Consider the following 26820-nt stretch of genomic DNA (forward strand, 5'->3'; position numbering starts at 1 on the left):
TTGAGGGGTGTGAGGTGCAGATCTCTTTTCTAATGGTGTCAATTTTATTTTTGAAGTGATCAGCAATAATTTGAGCAGTGAGGTTGGTAGTGGGCGGGGGTGCAGGCAGACGTAGAAGGGAGTTAAACGTTGAGAACAGCTTTTTGGGGTTAGATGCGTGAGATGACACAAGGGAGGAGAAATAGACTTGTTTGGCCAGGCTGAGCGCAGAGTTGTAGGACTTAAGGGTGAATTTATAATGCTGGAAATCAGCAAAGGTGCATGATTTTCTCCACTGCCTTTCAGCAGCCCGTGAGCATCGCTGAAGATATCTGGTCTGTTTGGTGTGCCACGGTTATCGTCGAGTGATTGATGTACGACGAAGAGTGGAGGGTGCAGTTTTGTCAAGTATTGATTTTAGTGCTGAATTATACTGTAGAGTCACAAGGTTTGGACAAGAGAGGGATGAAATGTCAGAGAGCAGATGACTCAGTTGAGTGGAAAAGTCTGTGAGATCCAAGTCATTTAAATTCCTGTAAGGTAGCAGTTTTTTGGGGGCTTGCAACGATGTAGCAGGTAGAGTAATGGAGAAAGTTAATAGATGGTGGTCAGAGAGAGGAAAGGGGAAGTTAAGGGAGTTGTAAACAGCACAGAGATTAGTGAAGACCAGGTCTATGGAGTTGCCTTCACAGTGGGTTTGAGATGTTGTTCACTGGGACAGGCCTAAAGAGGTGGTAAGGGATAAAAGTTTAGAGGCAACAGGCATGTTAGGCTTATAAAGGGGTATGTTGAAGTCCCCTAAGATGAGAGAAGGGACATTATAAGAAAGAACATGTGGAAGCCAGGCTTCAAAGTGGTCCAGAAATTGTGATGCTGGGTCAGGGGGCCGATAGATAACTACAACATGAAGAGCTATAGGGAAGAAGAGGCGGATAGCGTGAAATTCAAAAGATGAGAAGGAAAGAGACGGGGGTGTAGGAATGCAGTGAAAGGTACTGTGTGGAGACAGGAGAATTCCTACTCCTCCTCCTTGTTTGTCTCCAGGCCTGGGAATGTGACTGAAGTGCAGGCCGCCATAGGACAGAGAGGCTACAGCAGTTGTGTTAGAGGAGGAAAGCCAAGTTTCAGTGAGGGCTAACAGGTTAAGTGAACGTGAAATAAATAGGTCTTGAATAGATGTAAGCTTATTGCATACCAAGCGTGCATTCCAAAGGGCACACGAGAATTGGGGTGTATTAAAGGACCAGTCAACAAATTAGATTTGCATAATTAACAAATGCAAGATAACAAGACAATGCAATAGCACTTAGGGGCCCATTTATCAAAGGGCTTGCGGACCTGATCCGACACTGCGGATCAGGTCCGCAAGACCTCGCTAAATGCGGAGAGCAATACGCTCTCCACATTTAACATTGCACCAGCAGCTCACAAGAGCTGCTGGTGCAACGCCGCCCCCTGCTGACTCGCGGCCAATCGGCCGCCAGCAGGGAGCTGTCAATCAACCCGATCGTATTCGATCGGGTTGATTTCCGGCGGTTCCTGTCCGCCTGCTCAGAGCAGGCGGACAGGGTTATGAAGCAGCGGTCTTTAGACCGCTGCTTCATAACTTGTGTTTCTGGCGAGTCTGAAGACTCGCCAGAAACACGGCCCTTCAAGTTCCATACGGAGCTTGATAAATGGGCCTGCCAGTCTGAACTTCAAATGAGTAGTAGATTTTTTTATAACAATTTTCAAAGTTATGTATATTTCCACTCCCCTTGTACCATGTGATAGCAATCAGCCAATCACAAATGCATATACGTATAGTCAGTGAATTCTTGCACATGCTCAGTAGGATCTGGTGACTCAAAAAATGTAAATATAAAAGACTGTGCACATTTTTTTTAACGGAAGTAAATTGGAAAGTAAAATGACATGCTGTATATGAATCATGAACATTTAATTTAACCTGAGTGTCCCTTTAACAGAGGTGCAGTTAATGAGGTATAGAGGGTTACGTGGGCAAGGTGTTTGAGGTGTCATTTGGGGTAGTTATCTGAGTGAGCAAAAGGAGATGAGAATGTGTCTTATGTGAGTGTTTAAGTTTAGGATCAGTGAAGCATGGCTGGCTGAGGAATGTGAGTTAGGAATAGAGTTCATGTGTGTTATAGAGGGGGGAAGGTAGAAGAGAAGGGGAAAACAAAATTTATGCTTACCTGATAAATTTATTTCTCTTGTGGTGTATCCAGTCCACGGATTCATCCATTACTTGTGGGATATTCTCCTTCCCAACAGGAAGCTGCAAGTGGACACCCACAGCAGAGCTGTCTATATAGCTCCTCCCCTAACTGCCACTCCCAGTCATTCGACCGAAGACAAGCAAGAGAAAGGAGAAACTATAGGGTGCAGTGGTGACGGTAGTTTAAAAATAAAAAACACCTGCCTTAAAATGACAGGGCGGGCCGTGGACTGGATACACCACAAGAGAAATAAATTTATCAGGTAAGCATAAATTTTGTTTTCTCTTGTAAGGTGTATCCAGTCCACGGATTCATCCATTACTTGTGGGATACCAATACCAAAGCTATAGGACACGGATGAAGGGAGGGACAAGGCAGGCGCTTAAACGGAAGGCACCACTGCCTGTAAGACCTTTCTCCCAAAAATAGCCTCCGAAGAAGCAAAAGTATCAAATTTGTAGAATTTAGAAAAAGTATGAAGCGAAGACCAAGTCGCCGCCTTACAAATCTGTTCAACAGAAGCCTCATTCTTAAAAGTCCATGTGGAAACTACCCCTCTAGTGGAATGAGCTGTAATTCTTTCAGGAGGCTGCTGGCCAGCAGTCTCATAAGCTAAGCGGATTATACTTCTTAGCCAAAAAGAAAGAGAAGTTGCCGAAGCCTTTTGGCCTCTCCTCTGTCCAGAGTAGACCACAAACAAAGCAGATGTTTGACGAAAATCCTTTGTAGCTTGTAAATAAAATTTTAAAGCACGAACCACATCAAGATTGTGTAATAGACGTTCCTTCTTTGAAGAAGGATTAGGACAAAGTGAAGGAAAACAATCTCCTGATTGATATTTTTATTAGATACCACCTTTGGAAGAAAACCAGGTTTGGTACGTAACACTACCTTATCTGCATGGAAAATGAGATAAGGGGAATCACCTTGTAAAGCAGATAACTCCGAAACTCTTCGAGCCGAGGAGATAGCTACCAAAAACAGAACTTTCCAAGATAAAAGTTTAATATCTATGGAATGCAAAGGTTCAAACGGAATCCCTTGCAGAACCTTAAGAACTAAATTTAAACTCCATGGCGGAGCAACAGGTTTGAACACAGGCTTGATTCTAACTAAAGCCTGACAAAACGCCTGAACATCTGGAGTATCAGCCAGACGCTTGTGTAAAAGAATAGACAGAGCAGAAATCTGTCCCTTTAAGGAACTAGCTGACAATCCCTTCTCCAATCCTTCTTGGAGAAAAGATAATATCCTAGGAATCCTGACCTTACTCCATGAGTAACCTTTGGATTCACACCAATGAAGATATCTACACCATATCTTATGATAGATTTTCCTGGTGACCGGCTTTCGAGCCTGAATTAAGGTATCAATAACCGACTCAGAGAAACCACGCTTTGATAAAATCAAGCGTTCAATCTCCAAGCAGTCAGACGCAGAGAAATTAGATTTGGATGGTTGAAAGGACCCTGAAGTAGAAGGTCCTGCCTCAGCGGCAGAGTCCATGGTGGAAGGGATGACATGTCCACCAGATCTGCATACCAAGTCCTGCGTGACCACGCAGGAGCTATCAAAATCACAGAAGTTCTCTCCTGCTTCATCTTGGCAATCAGACGAGGGAGCAGAGGAAACGGTGGAAACACATAAGCCAGGTTGAAGGACCAAGGCGCTGCTAGAGCATCTATCAGTGCTGCCTTGGGATCCCTGGACCTGGATCCATAACAAGGAAGCTTGGCGTTCTGACGAGATGCCATGAGATCCAGTTCTGGTTTGCCCCAAAGTTGAATCAACTGTGCAAATACCTCTGGATGGAGTTCCCACTCCCCAGGATGAAAAGTCTGCTGACTTAGAAAATCCCCCTCCCAGTTCTCTACTCCTGGGATATGGATAGCTGATAGATGGCAAGAGTGAACCTCTGCCCATAGAATTATTTTTGAAACCTCCAACATTGCTAGGGAACTCCTTGTTCCCCCTTGATGGTTGATGTAGGCTACAGTTGTGATATTTTCCGACTGAAATCTGATGAACCTGACTGCAGCAAGCTGAGGCCAAGCCTGAAGAGCATTGAATATAGCTCTTAGTTACAGAATGTTTATCGGAAGGAGTGCCTCCTCCTGAGTCCACGAGCCCTGAGCCTTCAGGGAGTTCCAGACTGCACCCCAGCCCAGAAGGCTGGCATCTGTCGTTACTATTGTCCAATCTGGCCTGCGGAAGGTCGTACCCTTGGACAGATGGACCCGAGATAGCCACCAGAGAAGAGAATCCCTGGTCTCTTGATCCAGATTTAGTAGAGGGGACAAATCTGTGTAATCCCTATTCCACTGACTGAGCATGCAAAGTTGCAGCGGTCTGAGATGTAGGCGGGCAAACGGCACTATGTCCATTGCCGCTACCATTAAGCCGATTACTTCCATACACTGAGCCACTGAAGGGCGAGAAGTAGAATAAAGAACACGGCAGGACTTTAGAAGTTTTGACAACCTGGCCTCTGTCAGGTAAATCTTCATCTCTACAGAATCTATCAGAGTTCCTAGGAAGGAAACTCTTGTGAGAGGGGATAGAGAACTCTTTTCTTCATTCACCTTCCACCCATGAGACCTCAGGAATGCCAGAACAATGTCCGTATGGGACCTGGCAATTTGAAAATTCGACGCCTGTATCAGAATGTCGTCTAGGTAAGGGGCTACTGCTATACCCCGCGGCCTTAGGACCGCTAGGAGTGACCCTAGAACCTTCGTAAAGATTCTTGGTGCCGTGGCTAACCCAAAGGGAAGAGCCACAAACTGGTAATGCCTGTCTAGGAAGGCGAACCTGAGAAACCGATGATGATCTCTGTGAATTGGAATGTGAAGATAAGCATCCTTTAAGTCCACGGTAGTCATATATTGACCCTCCTGGATCATAGGTAGGATGGTTCGAATAGTCTCCATCTTGAAGGATGGGACCTTGAGAAATTTGTTTAAGATCTTGAGGTCTAAGATTGGTCTGAAGGTTCCCTCTTTCTTGGGAACTACAAACAGATTTGAATAGAAGCCTTGCCCCTGTTCCTCCTTTGGAACTGGGTGGATCACTCCCATAACTAGGAGGTCTTGAACACAATGTAAGAATGCCTCTCTCTTTATCTGGTTTGCAGATAATTGTGAGAGATGAAATCTCCCTTTTGGGGAAGAAGCTTTGAAATCCAGAAGATATCCGTGGGACACAATTTCCAATGCCCAGGGATCCTGGACATCTCTTGCCCAAGCCTGGGCGAAGAGAGAAAGTCTGCCCCCTACTAGATCCGTTTCCAGATCGGGGGCTGATCCTTCATGCTGTCTTAGAGGCAGCAGCAGGTTTTTTTGGCCTGCTTTCCCTTGTTCCAAGCCTGGTTAGGTTTCCAGACCGGCTTGCACTGGGCAAAATTTCCCTCTTGTTTTGTATTAGAGGAAGTTGAAGCTGCGCTACTCTTGAAGTTTCGAAAGGAACGAAAATTAGTCTGTTTGATCCTTTATTTGTTGGACCTATCCTGAGGAAGGGCGTGACCTTTTCCTCCATTAATATCAGAAATTATCTCCTTCAGTCCAGGCCTGAATAGGGTCTGCCCCTTGAAGGGAATATTGAGAAGCTTAGACTTTGAAGTAACGTCAGCTGACCAGGATTTAAGCCATAGCGCCCTACGCGCCTGAATAGCAAAACCTGAATTTTTAGCCGTTAGCTTGGTTAAATGAACAACGGCGTCAGAAACAAATGAATTGGCTAGCTTAAGATCTTTAAGCTTGTCAAGGATATCATCCAACGGGGTTTCTACCTGTAGAGCCTCTTCTAGAGACTCAAACCAGAAGGCCACAGCAGCAGTGACTGGGGCAATGCATGCAAGAGGCTGGAGAATAAAACCTTGTTGAATAAAATTTTTCTTAAGGTAACCCTCTAATTTTTTGTCCATTGGATCTAGAAAAGCACAACTGTCCTCGACAGGGATAGTTGTATGCTTCGCTAGGGTAGAGACTGCTCCCTCCACCTTAGGGACTGTCTGCCACAAGTCCCGTGTAGAGGTATCTATAGGAAACATCTTTTTAAAAACAGGAGGGGGAGAGAACGGTACACCTGGTCTATTCCATTCCTTAGTAATAATTTCTGAAAACCTCTTAGGGATTGGAAAAACATCAGTGTAAACAGGCACCGCATAGTATTTATCCAACTTACACAATTTCTCTGGGACTACAATGGCGTCACAGTCATCCAGAGTTGCTAAAACCTCCTTGAGCAACACGCAGAGGTGTTCAAGCTTAAATTTAAATGTAGACATATCAGAAATAGGTTGAAGTGTCTTCCCTGAGTCAGAAAAATCACCCACAGATAGAAGCTCTCCTGCTTCGGCTTCTGCACATTGTGAGGGTATATCAGACATAGCTACTAAAGAGTCAGAGAGCTCTGTATTTGTTCTAGCCCCAGAGCTGTCTCACTTTCCTTGTAACCCTGGCAGTTTGGACAATACCTCTGTAAGGGTATGATTCATAACTGCCGCCATGTCTTGTAAGGTATACGCAATGGGCGAGCTAGATGTACTTGGCGTCCCTTGAGCGGGAGTTATAGGTTCTGACACGTGGGGAGAGTTAGTCGGCATAACTTCCCCCTTGTCAATTTCCTCTGGTGATAAATCTTTTAAAGCCAGAATATGGTCTTTATAATTTATAGTAAGATCAGTGCATTTGGTACACATTCTAAGAGGGGGTTCCACAATGGCTTCTAAACATAATGAACAAGGAGTTTCCTCTATGTCAGACATGTAATGAGACCAGCAAGCTTGGAAAACACTTTAATAAATACGAAAAAGCAGAATATAAAAAACGGTACTGTGCCTTTAAGGGAAAAAAACAATCACATAAACTGCAAAACAGTGAAAAAAAGCAGTAAACTCTACGAAATTTTTACAGTGTGTATAATAGACTAAAATAGCATTGCACCCACTTGCAAATGTATGATTAACCCCTCAGGCTCAAAAATGAATCAGAAAAACGATAAAACCGTTTAAAACAGTCACAAGCAAACTGCCACAGCTCTACTGTGGCTCCTACCTGCCCTTAAAACGACTTTTGTAGGCACAAAAACCCTTTACAGAGGTCCTATATGTCAGGGGACTCCTTCAGGGAAGCTTGTTGTCTCAGACTGCAAAAACTACTGCGCAATTAGAGCGCGAAAATAGGCCCCTCCCACCATGCACTCAAAGTGAAAGGGCCATAAATAAGTACTCCTAGGAGAAATCTAAACAGCCATGTGGAAAACTAGGCCCCAATAAAGATTTATCACCTTCAGTAAAAAACGTTTTTTATATATCATGCAAACATTTTACATACTTAGTAATAAGAGCAATTAAGATGAATATTACCCTTTACTGCAAGCATGATCCCAGTCGTTTTTTAAATCACTGTAATCAGGCTTACCTTAAATATATCAGGTACTGACAGCATTTTCAAGACCTTATCATCTCTCTAGAAAAAAATATACTGAACATACCTCAGAGCAGGTAATTCTGCAGGCCATTCCCCCAGCTGAAGTTTTCCCATACTCTTCAGTTATGTGTGAGAACAGCAGTGGACCTTAGTTACAAACCGCTAAGATCATCAAAAACCTCAGGCAGAACTCTTCTTCTAATTTCTGCCTGAGGCAAAAACAGTACAATGCCGGTACCGTTTAAAAATAACAAACTTTTGATTGAAGATAAACTACACTAAGTCACCACATATCTCTTGATACTTCCTTTCTTGTCGAGAGCTGCAAGAGAATGACTGGGAGTGGCAGTTAGGGGAGGAGCTATATAGACAGCTCTGCTGTGGGTGTCCTCTTGCAGCTTCCTGTTGGGAAGGAGAATATCCCACAAGTAATGGATGAATCCGTGGACTGGATACACCTTACAAGAGAAATATGAATTGTCTGAGTGCTGTTTGTGAAAGGAAGAGCTGTGACATTAAGGAGAAGGAAGGAAAAGGTTAATAAAGATATTAGAAAGTGTATCTTGTTTGCATTTAATTTTGGAGATTTGAAAAGTACTTATCTCTGTTGTCCACTCATTTGTATAACTCCGTTGTTATAACTCTCTCTACACTTATGAACTAGCACACTTAGAGAACTGCACACATGCAATGCTGCACTGATCTAACAAACATACGGCTAGATTTAGAGTTTTGTCGGTAACGACCCGAAAAGCTAACGCCAGCTTTTTTCTGGCCGCACCATAAAAATAACTCTGGTATTGAGAGTCCACATAAAGGCTGCGTTAGGCTCCAAAAAAGGAGCGTAGAGCATATTTAACGCAGCTTCAACTCTCGATACCAGAGTTGCTTACGGACACGGCCAGCCTCAAAAACGTGCTCGTTCACGATTCCCCCATAGGAAACAATGGTGCTGTTTGAGCTGAAAAAAAACCTAACACCTGCAAAAAAGGCGCGTTCAGCTCCTAACGCAGCCCCATTGTTTGCTATGCGGAAACACTTCCTATGTCTGCACCTAACACTCTAACATGTACCCCGAGTCTAAACACCCCTAGCCTTACACTTATTAACCCCTAATCTGCCGCCCCCGCTATCGCTGACACCTGCATATTATTATTAACCCCTAATCTGCCGCTCCGTAAACCGCCGCTACTTACATTATCCCTATGTACCCCTAATCTGCTGCCCTAACATCGCCGACCCCTATATTATATTTATTAACCCCTAATCTGCCCCCCACAACGTCGCCTCCACCTGCCTACACTTATTAACCCCTAATCTGCCGACCGGACCTGAGCGCTACTATAATAAAGTTATTAACCCCTAATCCGCCTCACTAACCCTATAATAAATAGTATTAACCCCTAATCTGCCCTCCCTAACATCGCCAACACCTAACTTCAATTATTAACCCCTAATCTGCCGACTGGAGCTCACCGCTATTCTAATAAATGTATTAACCCCTAAAGCTAAGTCTAACCCTAACACTAACACCCCCCTAAGTTAAATATAATTTTAATCTAACGAAATTAATGAACTCTTATTAAATAAATTATTCCTATTTAAAGCTAAATACTTACCTGTAAAATAAATCCTAATATAGCTACAATATAAATTATAATTATATTATAGCTATTTTAGGATTAATATTTATTTTACAGGTAAAGTTGTATTTATTTTAACCAGGTACAATAGCTATTAATTAGTTAAGAACTATTTAATAGCTAAAATAGTTAAAATAATTACAAAATTACCTGTAAAATAAATCCTAACCTAAGTTACAATTAAACCTAACACTACACTATCAATAAATTAATTAAATAAAATACCTATAATTATCTACAATTAAACCTAACACTACACTATCAATAAATAAATTAAATACAATACCTACAAATAACTACAATGAAATAAACTATCTAAAGTACAAAAAATAAAAAAGAACTAAGTTACAAAAAATAAAAAAATATTTACAAACATAAGAAAAATATTACAACAATTTTAAACTAATTACACCTACTCTAAGCCCCCTAATAAAATAACAAAGCCCCCCAAAATAAAAAAATGCCCTACCCTATTCTAAATTACTAAAGTTCAAAGCTCTTTTACCTTACCAGCCCTGAACAGGGCCCTTTGCGGGGCATGCCCCAAGAAGTTCAGCTCTTTTGCCTGTAAAAAAAAACATACAATACCCCCCCCCAACATTACAACCCACCACCCACATACCCCTAATCTAACCCAAACCCCCCTTAAATAAACCTAACACTAAGCCCCTGAAGATCTTCCTACCTTATCTTCACCATACCAGGTTCACCGATCGATCCAGAAGAGCTCCTCCGATGTCCTGATCCAAGCCCAAGCGGGGGGCTGAAGAGGTCCATGATCCGGCTGAAGTCTTCATCCAAGCGGGGCAGAAGAGGTCTTCCATCCGATTGAAGTCTTCATCCAAGCGGGATGTTCTATTGTCATCCATCCGGAGTGGAGCGGCAGGATCCTGAAGACCTCCGACGCGGAACATCCATCCTGGCCGACAACTGAACGACGAATGACGGTTCCTTTAAATGACGTCATCCAAGATGGCGTCCCTCGAATTCCGATTGGCTTATAGGATTCTATCAGCCAATCGGAATTAAGGTAGGAATATTCTGATTGGCTGATGGAATCAGCCAATCAGAATCAAGTTCAATCCGATTGGCTGAGCCAATCGGAATTCGAGGGACGCCATCTTGGATGACGTCATTTAAAGGAACCGCCATTCGTCGTTCAGTCGTCGGCCAGGATGGATGTTCCGCGTCGGAGGTCTTCAGGATCCTGCCGCTCCGCTCCGGATGGATGACCATAGAAGATCCCGCTTGGATGAAGACTTCAATCGGATGGAAGACCTCTTCTGCCCCGCTTGGATGAAGACTTCAGCCGGATCATGGACCTCTTCAGCCCCCCGCTTGGGCTTGGATCAGGACATCAGAGGAGCTCTTCTGGATCGATCGGTGAACCTGGTATGGTGAAGATAAGGCAGGAAGATCTTCAGGGGCTTAGTGTTAGGTTTATTTAAGGGGGGTTTGGGTTAGATTAGGGGTATGTGGGTGGTGGGTTGTAATGTTGGGGGGGGGTATTGTATGTTTTTTTTTACAGGCAAAAGAGCTGAACTTCTTGGGGCATGCCCCGCAAAGGGCCCTGTTCAGGGCTGGTAAGGTAAAAGAGCTTTGAACTTTAGTAATTTAGAATAGGGTAGGGCATTTTTTTATTTTGGGGGGCTTTGTTATTTTATTAGGGGGCTTAGAGTAGGTGTAATTAGTTTAAAATTGTTGTAATATTTTTCTTATGTTTGTAAATATTTTTTTATTTTTTGTAACTTAGTTCTTTTTTATTTTTTGTACTTTAGATAGTTTATTTCATTGTATTTATTTGTAGGTATTGTATTTAATTTATATATTGATAGTGTAGTGTTAGGTTTAATTGTAGATAATTATAGGTATTTAATTAATTTATTGATAGTGTAGTGTTAGGTTTAATTGTAACTTAGGTTAGGATTTATTTTACAGGTAATTTTGTAATTATTTTAACTATTTTAGCTATTAAATAGTTCTTAACTATTTAATAGCTATTGTACCTGGTTAAAATAAATACAAAGTTACCTGTAAAATAAATATTAATCCTAAAATAGCTATAATATAATTATAATTTATATTGTAGCTATATTAGGATTTATTTTACAGGTAAGTATTTAGCTTTAAATAGGAATAATTTATTTAATAAGAGTTAATTAATTTCATTAGATTAAAATTATATTTAATTTAGGGGGGTGTTAGTGTTAGGGTTAGACTTAGCTTTAGGGGTTAATACATTTATTAGAATAGCGGTGAGCTCCAGTCGGCAGATTAGGGGTTAATAATTGAAGTTAGGTGTCGGCGATGTTAGGGAAGGCAGATTAGGGGTTAATACTATTTATTATAGGGTTAGTGAGGCGGATTAGGGGTTAATAACTTTATAATAATAGCGGTGCGGTCCGCTCGGCAGATTAGGGGTTAATAAGTGTAGGCAGGTGGAGGCGACGTTGAGGGGGGCAAATTAGGGGTTAATAAATATAATATAGGGGTCAGCGGTGTTAGGGGCAGCAGATTAGGGGTACATAAGTATAACGTAGGTGGCGGCGCTTTGCGGTCGGCAGATTAGGGGTTAATTATTGTAGGTAGGTGGCTGCGACGTTGTGGGGGGCAGGTTAGGGGTTAATAAATATAATATAGGGGTCGGCGGTGTTAGGGGCAGCAGATTAGGGGTACATAAGTATAACGTAGGTGGCGGCGCTTTGCGGTCGGCAGATTAGGGGTTAATTATTGTAGGTAGCTGGCTGCGACGTTGTGGGGGGCAGGTTAGGGGTTAATAAATATAATAATGGGGTCGGCGGTGTTAGGGGCAGCAGATTAGGGGTACATAAGTATAACGTAGGTGGCGGTCGGCAGATTAGGGGTTAAAAAAATTTAATCGAGTGGCAGCGATGTGGGGGGACCTCGGTTTAGGGGTACATAGGTAGTTTATGGGTGTTAGTGTACTTAAGAGTACAGTAGTTAAGATCTTTATGAACCGGCGTTAGCCCAGAAAGCTCTTAACTACTGACTTTTTTCCTGCGGCTGGAGTTTTGTCGTTAGATGTCTAACGCTCACTTCAGACACGACTCTAAATACCGGAGTTAGAAAAATCCCATTGAAAAAGATAGGATACGCAATTTACGTAAGGGGATCTGCGGTATGGAAAAGTCGCGGCTGAAAAGTGAGCGTTAGACCCTTTTTTTAATGACTCCAAATACCGGATTTAGCCTAAAACCAGCGTTAGGAGCCTCTAACGCTGGTTTTCACGGCTACCGCCCAACTCTAAATCTAGGCCATAGTTCATTGTTAGCTTCAGTTGCACTACCAGGGACTGAGATGCTCCATGAAAGCTCTTTTCATGCTGAGCTAATCAATATGCCCACAGCTGATCACAATTCAAGGTCAAATGGCTTTGTGTGTGTGTGTCCTGTTGAGAAGGTGATTAGCTATACCTGATTGAGTTTGCAAGTAATTTTAGGAGGGGGTGATCCTTTCTGCAACTCAGTGATTCTGTTTATGAATTGTCTTTATTTTTGCCTGACATGTTGGTGTTATATCTTTCACTTGGCTGTAATAAGTTGCACTGATTAATTACAACTGGATAAACAAAAACTGTGTCTGTCTTTATTTTAGGCTGCAAAGCAACAAAATGTGATTATTTTCAAGGGGGGTGATTTTTTCCAATACCCACTGTATTAGGCCCTTATATGGCACAAGTGTGTAATGTGCTTTGCATTTATTGTAATGCCCTGAGGGGGCCCAAAATGTGGATATGAGAGTAAACCCTGCACAACTGACATGATGCAGCATTACAGAATGTGATAAAGCAAAGGGAGATACCAGCATTAATGGTTTGATGGTAGCAACGATTAAGGGTCAAGTAAAAGATCAAGTAATATGCAAATGAAAGAAAAAACATGCACATTCATGCTTTTTGTATTTATTAAATTACATTTTTATGGTTCAGACTGAGCATGCAGTTTTAAACTACTTTTCAATTTAATTTATTTATCACATTGATTTTGTTTTCTTTGTATCCTATGTTGAAAAGCATACCTAGGTAGGCCTAAATACCTATGCACTACTAGAAGCTGGCTGGTGATTGGTGGCTGTACACATATGCCTCTTGTAATTGACCCACAAGATATGTTCAGCTAGGTCTCAGTTTCTAGGGGCGGGCGATGCGGACAGCTGCCCGGGTTGCAAGGAGAGGCGTTGCTGCACGGCCAGGGGCGCGCTATAGTGAGTGCGGTGTGCTAAGTGAAACCAGTGACAGGGAGCAGGCAAGGAGGGAGCAATGGCGAAACACTCAACAGCAGCTAGCCAGATACCTGAGCAGCTGCATAGTTACTTGTAAGTTTTCAAACAAGCTGCTGCTAATGACTCACCAGGCATTGTTGCCTTGCCTGCCTAAGTAACTCCCATGGTCCATCTCCACAGTGTGATGTCACATACTCATCACTAATGTCGTATAGTCTCCGCCCTTCTGGCTTCCCTCTTCTTCTCCACGAGCACATTCTTCTAGGAAGAAGGGGCCTGCTAATGGACCATACCATTGTCCTGTCAGAAATTGAATAAGCTACCGGGAAAAAGATTTAACTCCGCCCACCTATGCATCAACTCTTGTCTCTGAAGGTAAGATTGTGCAGTGCATGGGGAGAAATACGTTTCTGCACCTCCACTTTGAAAAACTGGCCTTTATTATTTTGAAACATAGAGCAGGGGCCTGTCTAGCTATCAGATGCCAACCCCACATCTAAGCTTGGGGGAAAAGTTGAGTGTGTGCCCGCTCTCAGAGCTTTTACTTTTCTTTTCCTGCTTCAGCTTAGGTGATTAGTTTATTCGGGGGCCGACTGAGACCAATCAGGGCCCCGGGCAAAAGTTAGGGAAGGGCCCCCACTGTTTCACATTGAACCAAATGTATGCAAATTAACATGGTAGACTCCCTGTCCTGCCCCCATCAATCCACCCAACCTCCATGGCCGGACGCCCAACCTCCAGGTCCAGACCCCACATTCCATAGCCCTCACAGCAACAGAACCCCTGACAGGACCCCTCCAAGCAACAAACCCCATATCCAGGCCCAAGGCCCCCATTCTGGCTAGGACTCCCACAAAACCCACACTTAACTGCTTAGTTACTGATAGGACAGCTGTCATCCCCAGCTTAAGTAGCATACCAGGAGCCATGGAGATGCCATTTGTGGGCCTCCCTGACATGCTGGGCCCTCGGTCCAGGTCCTATTTGCCCAGCTGATCAGTCTGCCCCTGAGTTTATTTATACTCTCTGATTCCTCACTGAACACGGAGCAAAAATCTCCCCAGTAGCTTAACATTCAAGCAGACTGTTCAGTGCTGACAGGCAGACCACAAGCAATTGACAACGTAAGATATATTCCCTCCCACTCGTATAAGGTATGTGCTAGTTAATTTTTTTCTGCTGCTATATCTTCTACAAACATTACAATTACTGCCTCTGTGTATCTAAAAAGGTTGGAGGTCGTAAGCAGGGTAATACTACCTCCCTCACCCTGCCGTTTTGTCTCTAAGCACTTTTTAACCATTTCAATGCCAGGGGGTATTGCAGTTTGCAGTGAAATAAGTAAAATCAATTTCTTAAAAATCTTGTAAACAGATCCCAACACTTAAGAGTAAGAAATGTAAAGTTGATTTAATAAAACTTGAGGGGAACAAATAAAAAAAACTCTAAATTAGTTTTAAAGAAATAGAAATCCACAGTATATTTGCCTTCTTTGTATATGTGTGTATTTGTGTGCCGCTGTACATGAGTATGTATATATTATTTTTTTATCAGTGTCTATTTGTGTGTGTTTGTGCACAAGTGTATGGATTTATGTTTATGGGTGTCTGTGTGTATTTTGTCTGCGTATATTTGTACAAGTATATATATTTGTGTTTATGGGTGCCTATCTGTGCATATGTGTACTTATTTTGCATGTGTTTTTGCATAAGTGTATATGTTGGTGTTTATGGGTGTAAGTATTTGTGTGTTTGCATGTGCATTTTGTGTATGTGCATGCAAATGTATATATTTGCGTTAATTTGTCTCTGTATCTTGTTTTTGTATCTTGTATTTTGTGTGTATGCATTTGTATTTCTGGATGTATGCATGTGTGCTATATATGTGTATTTTGTGTGTGCAATGCAGGTGTCTTTATCTAAATGTATATGTGCATTTTGTGTGTGTAAGTGTATGTATTTGTGTTTATGGGTGCCTCTATATGTAATATATGTATTTTGCATATGCTTGTGTGTGTTTATAGGTCTCTGTACCTGTGTGTGTGTCTATATATGTGTGTTTATTGGTAACACTGCCCATCCTTTATAACCTCTCAGCCACAATAGTTCCCCCCTGAAAATGTCAACTCTAGAACCAGCTTTGAGCCTTGCAGCGCATTTCAAATTTTATTTATTTACCCATGCACAGGCTGTAACCCTGTACCCTCCATGGGCTTCTGTAGAGAGGAGGGTGGCGGTGTGATGGGCAGCGTGGTGGTAAGAGAGATGAGTATTTAGCAGTCTCAGAAAACTGTTGCTTTAAACAGCCTGACTGAATAATTTCTCCTCCTTTCTGTCCCTGTCCCCCCCTTCTCTTTTTAGAAGGTAGTCCTGCAGCTTGGATCACTCTTTTTATAAGCCTCAACCTTTTTCACTCTTCAAAGACATACACACACAGCATACACAAACATACATAAATGCACATACATAGCTGCACAAACATATTCAAAAACACAAAGACACATATATCTACACACAGTTGCACATTTACACCCATAATCTTTAAAGACTCTCCTTTTAAAGATCTTTCCCCCAACTTTTTAATTATAAAAAAAAGTATTGAACACTGTGCTAATGAAAATACTATATATATACAGTATATATATATATATATATATATATATATATATATATATATATATATATATATATATATATATATATATATATATATATATATATATAAATACACACAGTATTATTCCCATTAGCTTGGATATATATACCATATCTATATGCCCATTAGCTTGGATATATATACCATATATAGATATACCAACCCTTAACATGTGTCCCCACTGACACATTTCGAAGATCACTAGCTTAGGTAGTTCACAAGGCAAAACTGGATGGGGTGATTTCTGAGAAAGTGGTGGAGTATTTATTACCTAAATATCCAACAATGCCAATATTCCACAACTTGCCCAAACTCCATAAAGACCCAATCAATCCTCCAGGTCGCCCGATTGTGGCTGGTATTGGTTCACTTAATATAGCCTATAGTTACTAATCTATATGGCTATTTATGAGACACTACGGCACATATTGCACAGGTTGAACATATAACTTGGTGTGATAACTACAGATTAGTCACAACGGATGTGACATCACTTTATACATCCATCCCCCATGATAAGGGATTACAAGCTTTGATGTTTTTTCTTACAAATTTCACCACTTATGATTTTCTCACTATTCAATTTTTGCACACTGCTGTTGAATATTTACTCAATCACAATTTTTTTATGTTTGAGGGCAAGTACTATCTCCAAAGGCATGGCACAGCCATGGGTGCAAAATTTGCACCATCATATGCTAATTTGTATATGGGGTTTTGGGAACTGTGCCACGTCTTTGGAGATACTAATCCCTTTCGTGAGAATATTGTTTATTTTGGTCGATACATAGATGACTTGCTCTTGGTGTGGGATGGGGACAGTCACTTGGTTCAACAGTTCCTTGAGCACGCCAACAGCAACAATCTAAACTTGGAATTCACTATGTCTGATAGTGTGGACAGTCTTAATTTTTTGGATGCCACACTCACTTCCCACATTGATACACATTCTTTGGAGATAGAACTCTACAGAAAGAGTTCAGCAGGGAATACTATTCTTCACTCCTCCTCTTGTCACCCTAAGCACACAATCAACTCTATACCTTATGGTCAAATGGTTAGAACCAAAAGAAAATTGTACTACAGAGAATACATTTCAATTACATGTAGCCAATACCAGCCACAGATTGGAAGCGCGAGGTTATGACACTAAATTACTAAAGGAAACTAAGAGTAGAGTGGACAAATTAAATAGAGATGACTTACTCCTTACAAAATGTATTGGTAAAACAATCCAAGAGAAATAATAACAAACCTTACTTTGTAACTAACTATAGTAAATACTATACGACAATTTGCGGCATCATTCGCAATTGTCTACCAATCTTAAAAAGTGATGTCAAATTAAACAAAATAGTCCGGGATGGCTGTAATTTTTCAGCACGTAAAGCAAAGACTTTAGGAACGTTATTAGCTCCCTCTATGTTACTGTTACATACAAACCAATCCTGGCTCAGGAGAAAAATAGGTTCCATCAAATGTCAAGGAAATATTTGTAAAACCTGTACACATATACAACAGGGACCCAAATATGTATCTAGTACAACCAATAGGGAGTTTGACATACGTTTCAGTATTTCATGTAACACTAATTTTGTTATCTACCTTCTCACATGCCAAGGCTGTAAGAAACAGTACGTAGGGCGCACTAAGTATGCCCTACGAGATAGGTTTTTACAACACCTTAGAGATATTGGAAATCCAAAAAGCACTACACCAATAGCTAAGCATTTTAGGGAGGAACATAATTCCAATGATTCCCTTTTGACAGTGCAAGGCATTGATCATGTTCCCAGACATAGGAGAGGTGGGGATAGAGAGAGACTTTTGGACCAAAGGGAAGTGTTTTGGACTTTCCATCTTAAAACAAAGCACCCCTTTGGTCTAAACTCAATTATGGACGTGGGTTTATTTTACTAAGGTTCTAATGTAATGTCATTACCTAAAAAAATTAAATGAAAGTGGAGGCGGGGCGTAGCCGTGCAGGAACATGGCTGCACTGTAAAAGAGCTCCGTTGCCTTTCTCCTTCAATTGGCACATAAATGGTACAGTTTTGCTCTGGCAATCATGAAAGCAGCAAGCAAATGAACCGGAACACCTATAACTTCTTTACTGGAACCTACAATCAAATCCGAGCCGGCAGATCCCTTTGAAAACCGGGACCAACAAACTTAACACAGGCGCCATCTTGACAGCGCAACCTGAACCGACTAAGCCACGCAACAACAAAGACACAGTGCGGCAAGGTAGAGAACACAGTATTATATGATTACCCTGACAAACTGTAAGTTCACGCTCCATACCACAAATACAGGCGAGATAAAAGCAGCGCCGCGGTCACTTCTCCTTTGCCGCGCTCAGTCGCATCAAAGCACCCCAGCAGTTACACAGGACCACGCTGCTATATAGCTGTATTCATAACGGCCAGACAGTGATATACGTATGCAAAGACACTATCTTGGACTGCCCACCTTTTTACACTGGCAATACCACATTATAACAAGCAAATGTTATGTGGTGGCTAATACTATTAATAAACATAAGCCCAGATAAGAAACAAGGAGATAGCTCAGCTGCAGCACTTGCAGGACACACTCTACAAATAAGTTGCACTCTCCCTTTATGTGGTGCAAAACGAAGTGAACCTTTAGCTCAAGCGGCCACCTAGCTCCATCACAGGGCACTCTGATCTGGCCAAAGTCATTGGCTTCATTGTTCTCCACAATACTAGCACATGGCAACAAGGAGATCTACTAGACCACATAAGGCACCACATAAGGCAACACTACCTAATAAATCACCATCAGTCTGCACCTATTTCAAATCCACGCAAAAAAATTCACCTCACCAGCTGGAAAATCCTGACAATCCTAACAAAATGGAATCACAACTTACTACAAGCCTTGCTCCTCTCCCACATGACCAACTCTCACAGATACAACAAAATATAGCTTCCCTACCCTCCAAGAGCGACATAGCTGATTTGAAAACATTTATCAAGAACGAGATCTCATCTCTAAGAAAAGATATGTCTGACATGAACTCTAAACTTGAATACCTGGAGGAGGGACAAGAATACCTAGCGTCTCAAGTTAGTGACAACATCCAATGCCTAAACTGCCACGACTCCATTATCCAATCGCTACAGCTAAAGGTCGAAGACCTTGATAATCGCAGTCGCCGCAGCAATCTGCGCATCCAAGGCATACCTGAGGATGTTACTCAGGAATCCTTAGTTGAGTGCCTACTACAATTTTTCAGACAGATGGAACCTGCACTGGAGACCTCTGAAGCAACTCTAGAGAGGGCCCATCGTGCCCTAAGACCGAAACCTACAACGCCGAGCCCGCCTAGGGACGTGATTCTGAAATTCACTCACTTTCACCAAAAAGAAGCAGTGTGGAAACAAGCCCGTTGCCAACGATCAATATCCTTTCAAGGCCATACCATCCAGGTCTATCAAGACCTTAGTCCAGCTACCATCGAAAGGAGACGAAACCTACGCTTTATCACAACCCTCCTGCAAGAACATAAAATAAAATATCGATGGGGATTCCCTTTTAGCATTCTGGTGCATAAAGACGGCAAAACCATTGCTTACAAAGGTCCAGAAGACTTAGATGCTCTATCCAAAAATCTCAATATCAACTTCCCGGTACCTCCTCCTCCTGCAGCAACGACCGGGACACCACACAAGATGGCCCACCAAAGGCCCAAAGATCGACGTGGACCAAAGTACCCAGAAAAAATGTGAAGGACTCCATGCCTAAATGAGGTACATATAACCTACCCACAAGAGTCTTCACAATGCGAGACCTGAAACATGTGAAAGTAAGGTTGTATATTCCCTTTATATGACAGACACTGTGAACTCGCTAATGCACACTAATTTTTGTTCTTTGCCAAATGTCTGAGAAGATGCCTGAGTTTACCTGACATTATTCTTAGGCAGAGAAGGAATGCCCATAGGGAATCACTATAACTTCTTCTCTTACCATATCAATCCACCAAAGTTATACTGTTATGTTATGTTTACTTACACCCTTATTTTTTAATAACAAAAGTTTACATCTTAAGTGCTTAGAATGCCTACCTCTACTGTCTAACCACAATAGCCAAGTTGGTCGTCTACAGGTAGACACATTCTAAGGGGGTACTTAATGTTTAATGTTTAATGTCGTTATGATGTACTACATGCTAGTGTCAATGTATCGTGTTGTCTTGTTTGCCTGTTATAGGCTGATATACTTTACCATGTAAGGTCAACATGTCTTATTTACAAACTAAGTTAGTCAAGTTACCACAGCTGGTATAAATTGTTAATTGCTGAGAAAAGTTAATTTAAGCCAATGAAGGGGAAACACTTCCTCTACATCTTATTTCTCCTACCAATGTTTTTATTCACTCTTTCCTTCTTACCTAATCCCCTTATCTCCTGCTGTACTAAATTACTATTAATACTATCACCTGACAAACTACCTGGTCATAATGACTCCTACACAAACACTGAATTAATATACTCCATAGACAACTACTTTAAGCTCACACTGCATTATCCTAATGGCTGAACACTCACATAGAAAACCACCCACCAATTTAATACAGATTCAATCTATAAGCGCAAAGGGACTCAATATCCCCTCAAAAAGAACACAGGCCTTGAGAGACTTTAACAGATGCAGGTCAGACCTGCTGTTTCTCCAAGAAACACACTTCCGCAAAGGAAGAGAGCCCCTCACATTTACCCTCAAATTCGGCACCTGCTTTTATGCCTCCCATCCCAAATCTAAAAAGCATGGAGTGGGAATACTGATAAAGAAAAATGTCCCTTTTAAAGAACTTAAAATCCTCAGAGACGGGGGGCGGAGCCAGCGTTCAATGTGAGCAGACGTATAGTGCTGGAGCTCCAGCCAATATTACTTATTTTTATTTGAACTATAGAGTTTACCCTACATCAAAGGGTTATATACATTTTCACTGAACCCTGTAGCAGCCGAGGACCTATCTGTTAAATTGAGAGTGGGTTTAATTGAATGAAGCGAAGTGAAAGATTGCGGCCTAGCCAACGCCAAGGCCCTGCAGGAAAGAAATGCGCCTGTGTCTTGAAATGAGAGTGGCCTGAAACACCCTTATGAAGTAGTGGCTGACGGAGTATAGGGCTTTTGGAAACATGGAAGGACAACTTGTGACACTGCTAAGTTTATTAGAGGACTTTGAGAGCAGGATGTGCCGAAGATTTGACCGCCTCCTATCTGTTATGGAGGACATACATGCAGAGATCACTGCTGAGGACCCGGAGGTGGCATCATATGTAGTTTTGGGCGCACAGTGCAGCGATCTTCGGGAGGATGTGATCCGGCCTCCAGCCGTCTTAGTGCGCGTCCCAGAAGTGGAAGATTGTAGATCGCCTGCGGCTTTGTGCAGGATAGCTCTCTCAGCCCACATGCCTAGGAGAGAGAACGGGAGCTCCTGCTTTTGTGACGCTACGGACAAGGTATTTCAGGTGGCCGCACATCGGAGTCATTCCGACTCATGCATGCTTTGGTGTCAGGTGCTGAACCTGGAGGTCATTGTGCACGGGAGATCTGGCATAGGTTAGCACAAACTGCGCACTGTGGACTAATGGGTGTGGAGGATACTTGTCCCTTTATCATACACAGCAGTACTGTAATGTATACTACTACTGAACGCTATACTCACGTAATCTAATGACGGCCTGTCAGCCTGAAATGCCTGCTTCGTGACTTACTCTTCTTGACACCGCAGACTCTTGGTTCTTTGATGATCAGCTAATGTGTCTCATTTAATTGTGTATATAACTCCTTGACCCTCAGCATTGTCATGCTGCGATGTTTAAAAACTGAATACAGGCTTTACTCCTGCTTACTGAGACTCGTACATGTTTTTCCATATTTGCATATGTAGGGCCTATTGGGCCTCTATTTGCAGTACTGACTTAATACCTATGCTCTCGTCAATTCATGTCCTGTATATATGTGATGCCTACACTACAAATGATCTTATGTCTGTACACATATTCTTACACCTAGAGTGAAGGTATTAGTATTGTTGCCCACACATTTTGATGACTTAAGCTTTCCAAAAAGTTGTCTAATTAGGCATTCCACATTATAAATGCAGCCTTTTTTTTTTATTGCTTTGGAGCTCTCTCTCCTTTAGCTGGGAAGTTGGAGCACTTAGTCTGCTGAAATGTGGGTCACTTGATAAGAGAGAAAGCTTTATTTGAATGTTAGACTGTTCATATGTTATCTTTAATTGCTACATTAACTTGCTAATAGTGCCGTGGGTTCACTATATATATTTTTTTCTTTTCCTCTTATTGTTTATAATTATTATTATCATTTTCATATATACGCTCAGATAATATACTGCCCTATAGTTTATGTGTTTCAACCCTGAATCCGCCCCACCCCCTCACTGTATGGTAAGGGGTAACTGGCTTACCCTCCATACTCCCTATATGACAGAGTCATGTAGTCTCTGTCCTGTTCGTGGAGCCTCTGTTATGGTTTATCCCTGCATGTTTATAAGAATGGCTCTCCGGATTTTACTATTGAAAGATGTTTTATGACTATTATCATATGCTTCAAAGACTGCAAACTGTTTATCTCTGCAATTTTTTCGTATAGATGTTAGCCTAGGTATATGCTTACTGTATCTGATTGATTTGCTGGAAGGATGCTTTAGAGTAAAAGGGGTCGGGGTAACCAACCTAAGTGTTTCTCATGTTCTTCACAGAATGAGATCCTGATGAGATGTATAAAAATGAAAAGTGGCATTGAGTATTTTAACTAGCATCTAGATGCATATGGTTACCTATGGGTGAAATATTTGCTCCTGTCCCAGCATAATATGATTGACCTTGACTATGATTGATTGTATTCTTTTACCTATTAATACCTAGCCTTATTGGGGTAACAGTTAAAGCAGCCCTATTTTTCTGATACAATATCCAGTATGTGCATTACCAATGTTGTTATGTTTAAGTTTGCCTTCTCCTCCAATTCTACTTCCAGTTTTCCGGACCTATCCATGGTCCTAGCAGACATATGAAGGAGCGAGTAAGTATAGGCCTTGAATGGGCCTGTATCATTTAAAAGCCCTCTGATTAGCAAATTAAATCTATTGGGGTCCAAAAGTGGCCTCAGGTGTCTTTGGGGGAAAAAGAGGGCGCTTGTAGGTTTGCTCCTCAATCCCTATTCATTTGAATTATGCTTTGCCTTGGACATGCAACTCAACCGTTATGATAAGAGATCTATCCTTTATATGTTCTAGTGTATTTCTTATGCCCATGATAATTGTTTGTATATTTATCATTTGTCATGAGCTTGATTGAGCAAGCGGTTTGCTGTCTCTGTAAATGTTATTCCCTCAATAAAAAACTTTTAAACACAAAAAAATCCTCAGAGACAAAGCTGGTAGGTATATTATCCTAGTAGGCTTACTATATGGCCGCCCGGTCACGTTGGTATCTATATACACTCCTAATACAAAGCAAGCCAAATTTATCAGCAACATAACTAATCTCATTTTAGAACACCAAAAAGGTGTCTTAATAATTTGCGGAGATCTTAACATGCCACTTAACCCACCTTTGGATTGCTCCTCCTCTAATTCCTCAGTCCCTACTTCACAGATAACTTGTACACTCACCTCACTGAAAAAATTAACAGCACAAGATTTATGGAGGACCCACCATCCTAACAAAGAAGACTACACCTTCTATTCATACCCTCACAAGCAATACTCCAGAATTGATTACATTCTAATGGACGTCACAGGCCTGTCACTATTTACATCTACCCAAATTACCCCCATAACATGGTCGGACCATGCATCAGTATTAGGCACGTTAACATGGCAGTCTAAACCCATACATGACTATATATGGAGATTGGATGAACAGCTCCTCTCCGACCCTATAATATCCCAACAAATATCTAAGTCCATATTGGAATACTTTACCCACAATACTACAGTTGACACATCCCAGTTAAATATATGGGAAGCCCACAAATGTGTAATTCGGGGTGAGCTTATGGCCATTAAGGCCTCCATTAACAAACAAAAGCAAGCATTTCTATCAACACTTCTCTCAGAAATTGACAAATTAGAAACCCAACACAAACGCTGCCCGACCGACCACAACCTCCTACTTTCTATTCAAGCTGAAAAAGATAAACTAGCGTCCTACCTAAATAAGGAACATAAACGCCAAGCACTCCGCTTACAACAAGCGAACTATGAAGGCCGCAATAAATCAGGCAGATCCCTTGCTCGTTACCTAAGATTAAAACAGAAAAAAAACTATATCCTACACATCAAGGACGATAACAATATACCACACTTCTCAACCCAGGCTATTACAAATACCTTTAGGACATACTTTCAAAAACTATATAACTTGCGCTCCAACCCTGGCAATTCAGCAAGTCCACAAACAGCTCTATCAGATGACATAAATACATACTTATCATCTCTTAATTTGCCTCATCTTACAACTAACCAACAAAACCAACTAGAGGACCCTATAATCGCAGAAGAAATCAAACTAGCCATTAAAGATCTCCCATCTGGGAAATCACCAGGGCCGGACGGTTTTAGCAACCGATATTATAAGACATTCCAGGAAGAACTACTCCCCCATATTACTTCATTTTTCAATTACATTGATGAGTCTAAACAGTTTTCCCCTACATTGTTAGAAGCCCACATCATTCTCCTCCCCAAGCCTAACAAATCATTAGAGCATCCCTCTCACTTTCGCCCTATTTCATTAATAAATTCAGACGTAAAAATGTTCGCAAAGGTATTGGCTAATAGAATGAACCTGGTACTGCCAGACCTGATCCATCAGGATCAAGTGGGATTTGTCCCCAGGCGCGAGGCTAAGGACAACACGGTCAGGGCCCTCAACTTAATTCAATATATGCAAGATAAGGAGGTCCCAGGGATCCTTCTGTCAATAGATGCCGAAAAGGCCTTTGACCGTGTTGGCTGGGATTTCCTTAAAGCCACTTTAATTAAACTGGGTCTAGGACCTAAGATCATTAACAGAATATTTGCCTTATATTCCCACCCCAACGCAAAATTACTTATCAATGGCACACTATCCAATACATTCAACATAACCAACGGCACAAGACAAGGTTGCCCCCTATCTCCCTTATTGTTCGCCTGCTTCATAGAAACCTTGGCCACAAAAATCAGACAAAACCCCTCAATTAGCGGAATACAAGTAGGGACACAAACATACGTAATGTCTCTGTTTGCCGACGACATCTTATTCACATTAACAAACCCCGACTCCTCAATAACCCCCCTCTTACAGGAATTTCAAACCTTCCAGTCACTATCCAACTTTTCTATAAATGTTTCCAAATCCGAAGCCTTAAATATTAACTTAACCAGCACAGCTCTAGCAAATATTAAAACTTTAATGCCATTTACGTGGCGAACCCACTCCCTACACTACTTAGGAATACAACTAACCACTTCTATCGAACAAACCTATATACAAAACTACATACCAATACAAAAAGCAATTATCAGGGATCTATCATCCTGGCTCTCTAAAAAGCTCTCCTGGCTGGGCAAAATAAATGTTCTAAAAATGAATATATTCCCACGACTACTATATATATTGCAGGCCTTACCAATCCCGATCCCTAAAAACTACATTCCCACCCTACAGAAAGCTTTTAGTGACTTTGTTTGGCGGCGTCCCCCCCCCCAGGATAAATAAAAACATTATGTAAACTCCAAAACTCCAAGGAGGACTAGGCATACCTAACATATCAAAGTACCGACAAGCCATATTCTTGCAAAGGATAGTTGACTGGTGCATACACTACGAACATAAAAGATGGGTTCAATTAGAACACTCATTATCAAATAATCCACACCTAGGAAAACAGTGCTGGAATCTCGACAAACCGACTACAAAGCTTAATTATAACTCACACCTGATTGCAGAAACATATAAAATATGGGAAATCACAATAGCTACACACCCCTATATATCATCCAAACCTTCTCCACTAACCTCAATCATAGATAATGGCCAATTCATACTAGGAACACCTCCAACAAAAGATACCCCGGGTTCATACTATAGGGATATCCCTATTCACTATATCATATCAAATGAAAAATTATTACCGCAAGCGGACTTGATTAACATGGGATATTCTCTTTTCCAAAATTGGTTCCAATATGCCCACGTCCATCACTTCATAACAACACATGAACACTCTAGAAACATGGTCCGACCATTAACCAACTTTGAGCAACTCTGCATAAGGACTCCTCCAATATCACATACTCTTGCACTAATTTATAGAATATTAACACAAAACTCTCCTGGCCAAACCCCTCCCTTCCTAGAAAAATGGGAAGACGAACTAGGTATAACAATCTTACCCCAAACCAGTACATTAATTTTCCAAAATATCACAAAAACTTCAATCTCACTCTCCATACAGGAAATCAACTTAAAAATCTTACACAGATGGTATCTTTCCCCAACTAAATTACACCGACTATACCGCAATACATCCAAGCAATGTTGGAGATGCGGACATAGCTGCGGTAACCTGGCTCACATGTGGTGGTGGTGTAACGCGGTCCAA

Source organism: Bombina bombina, chromosome 3 (genome assembly GCF_027579735.1).
Source record: "Bombina bombina isolate aBomBom1 chromosome 3, aBomBom1.pri, whole genome shotgun sequence".
Taxonomy (NCBI): domain Eukaryota; kingdom Metazoa; phylum Chordata; class Amphibia; order Anura; family Bombinatoridae; genus Bombina; species Bombina bombina.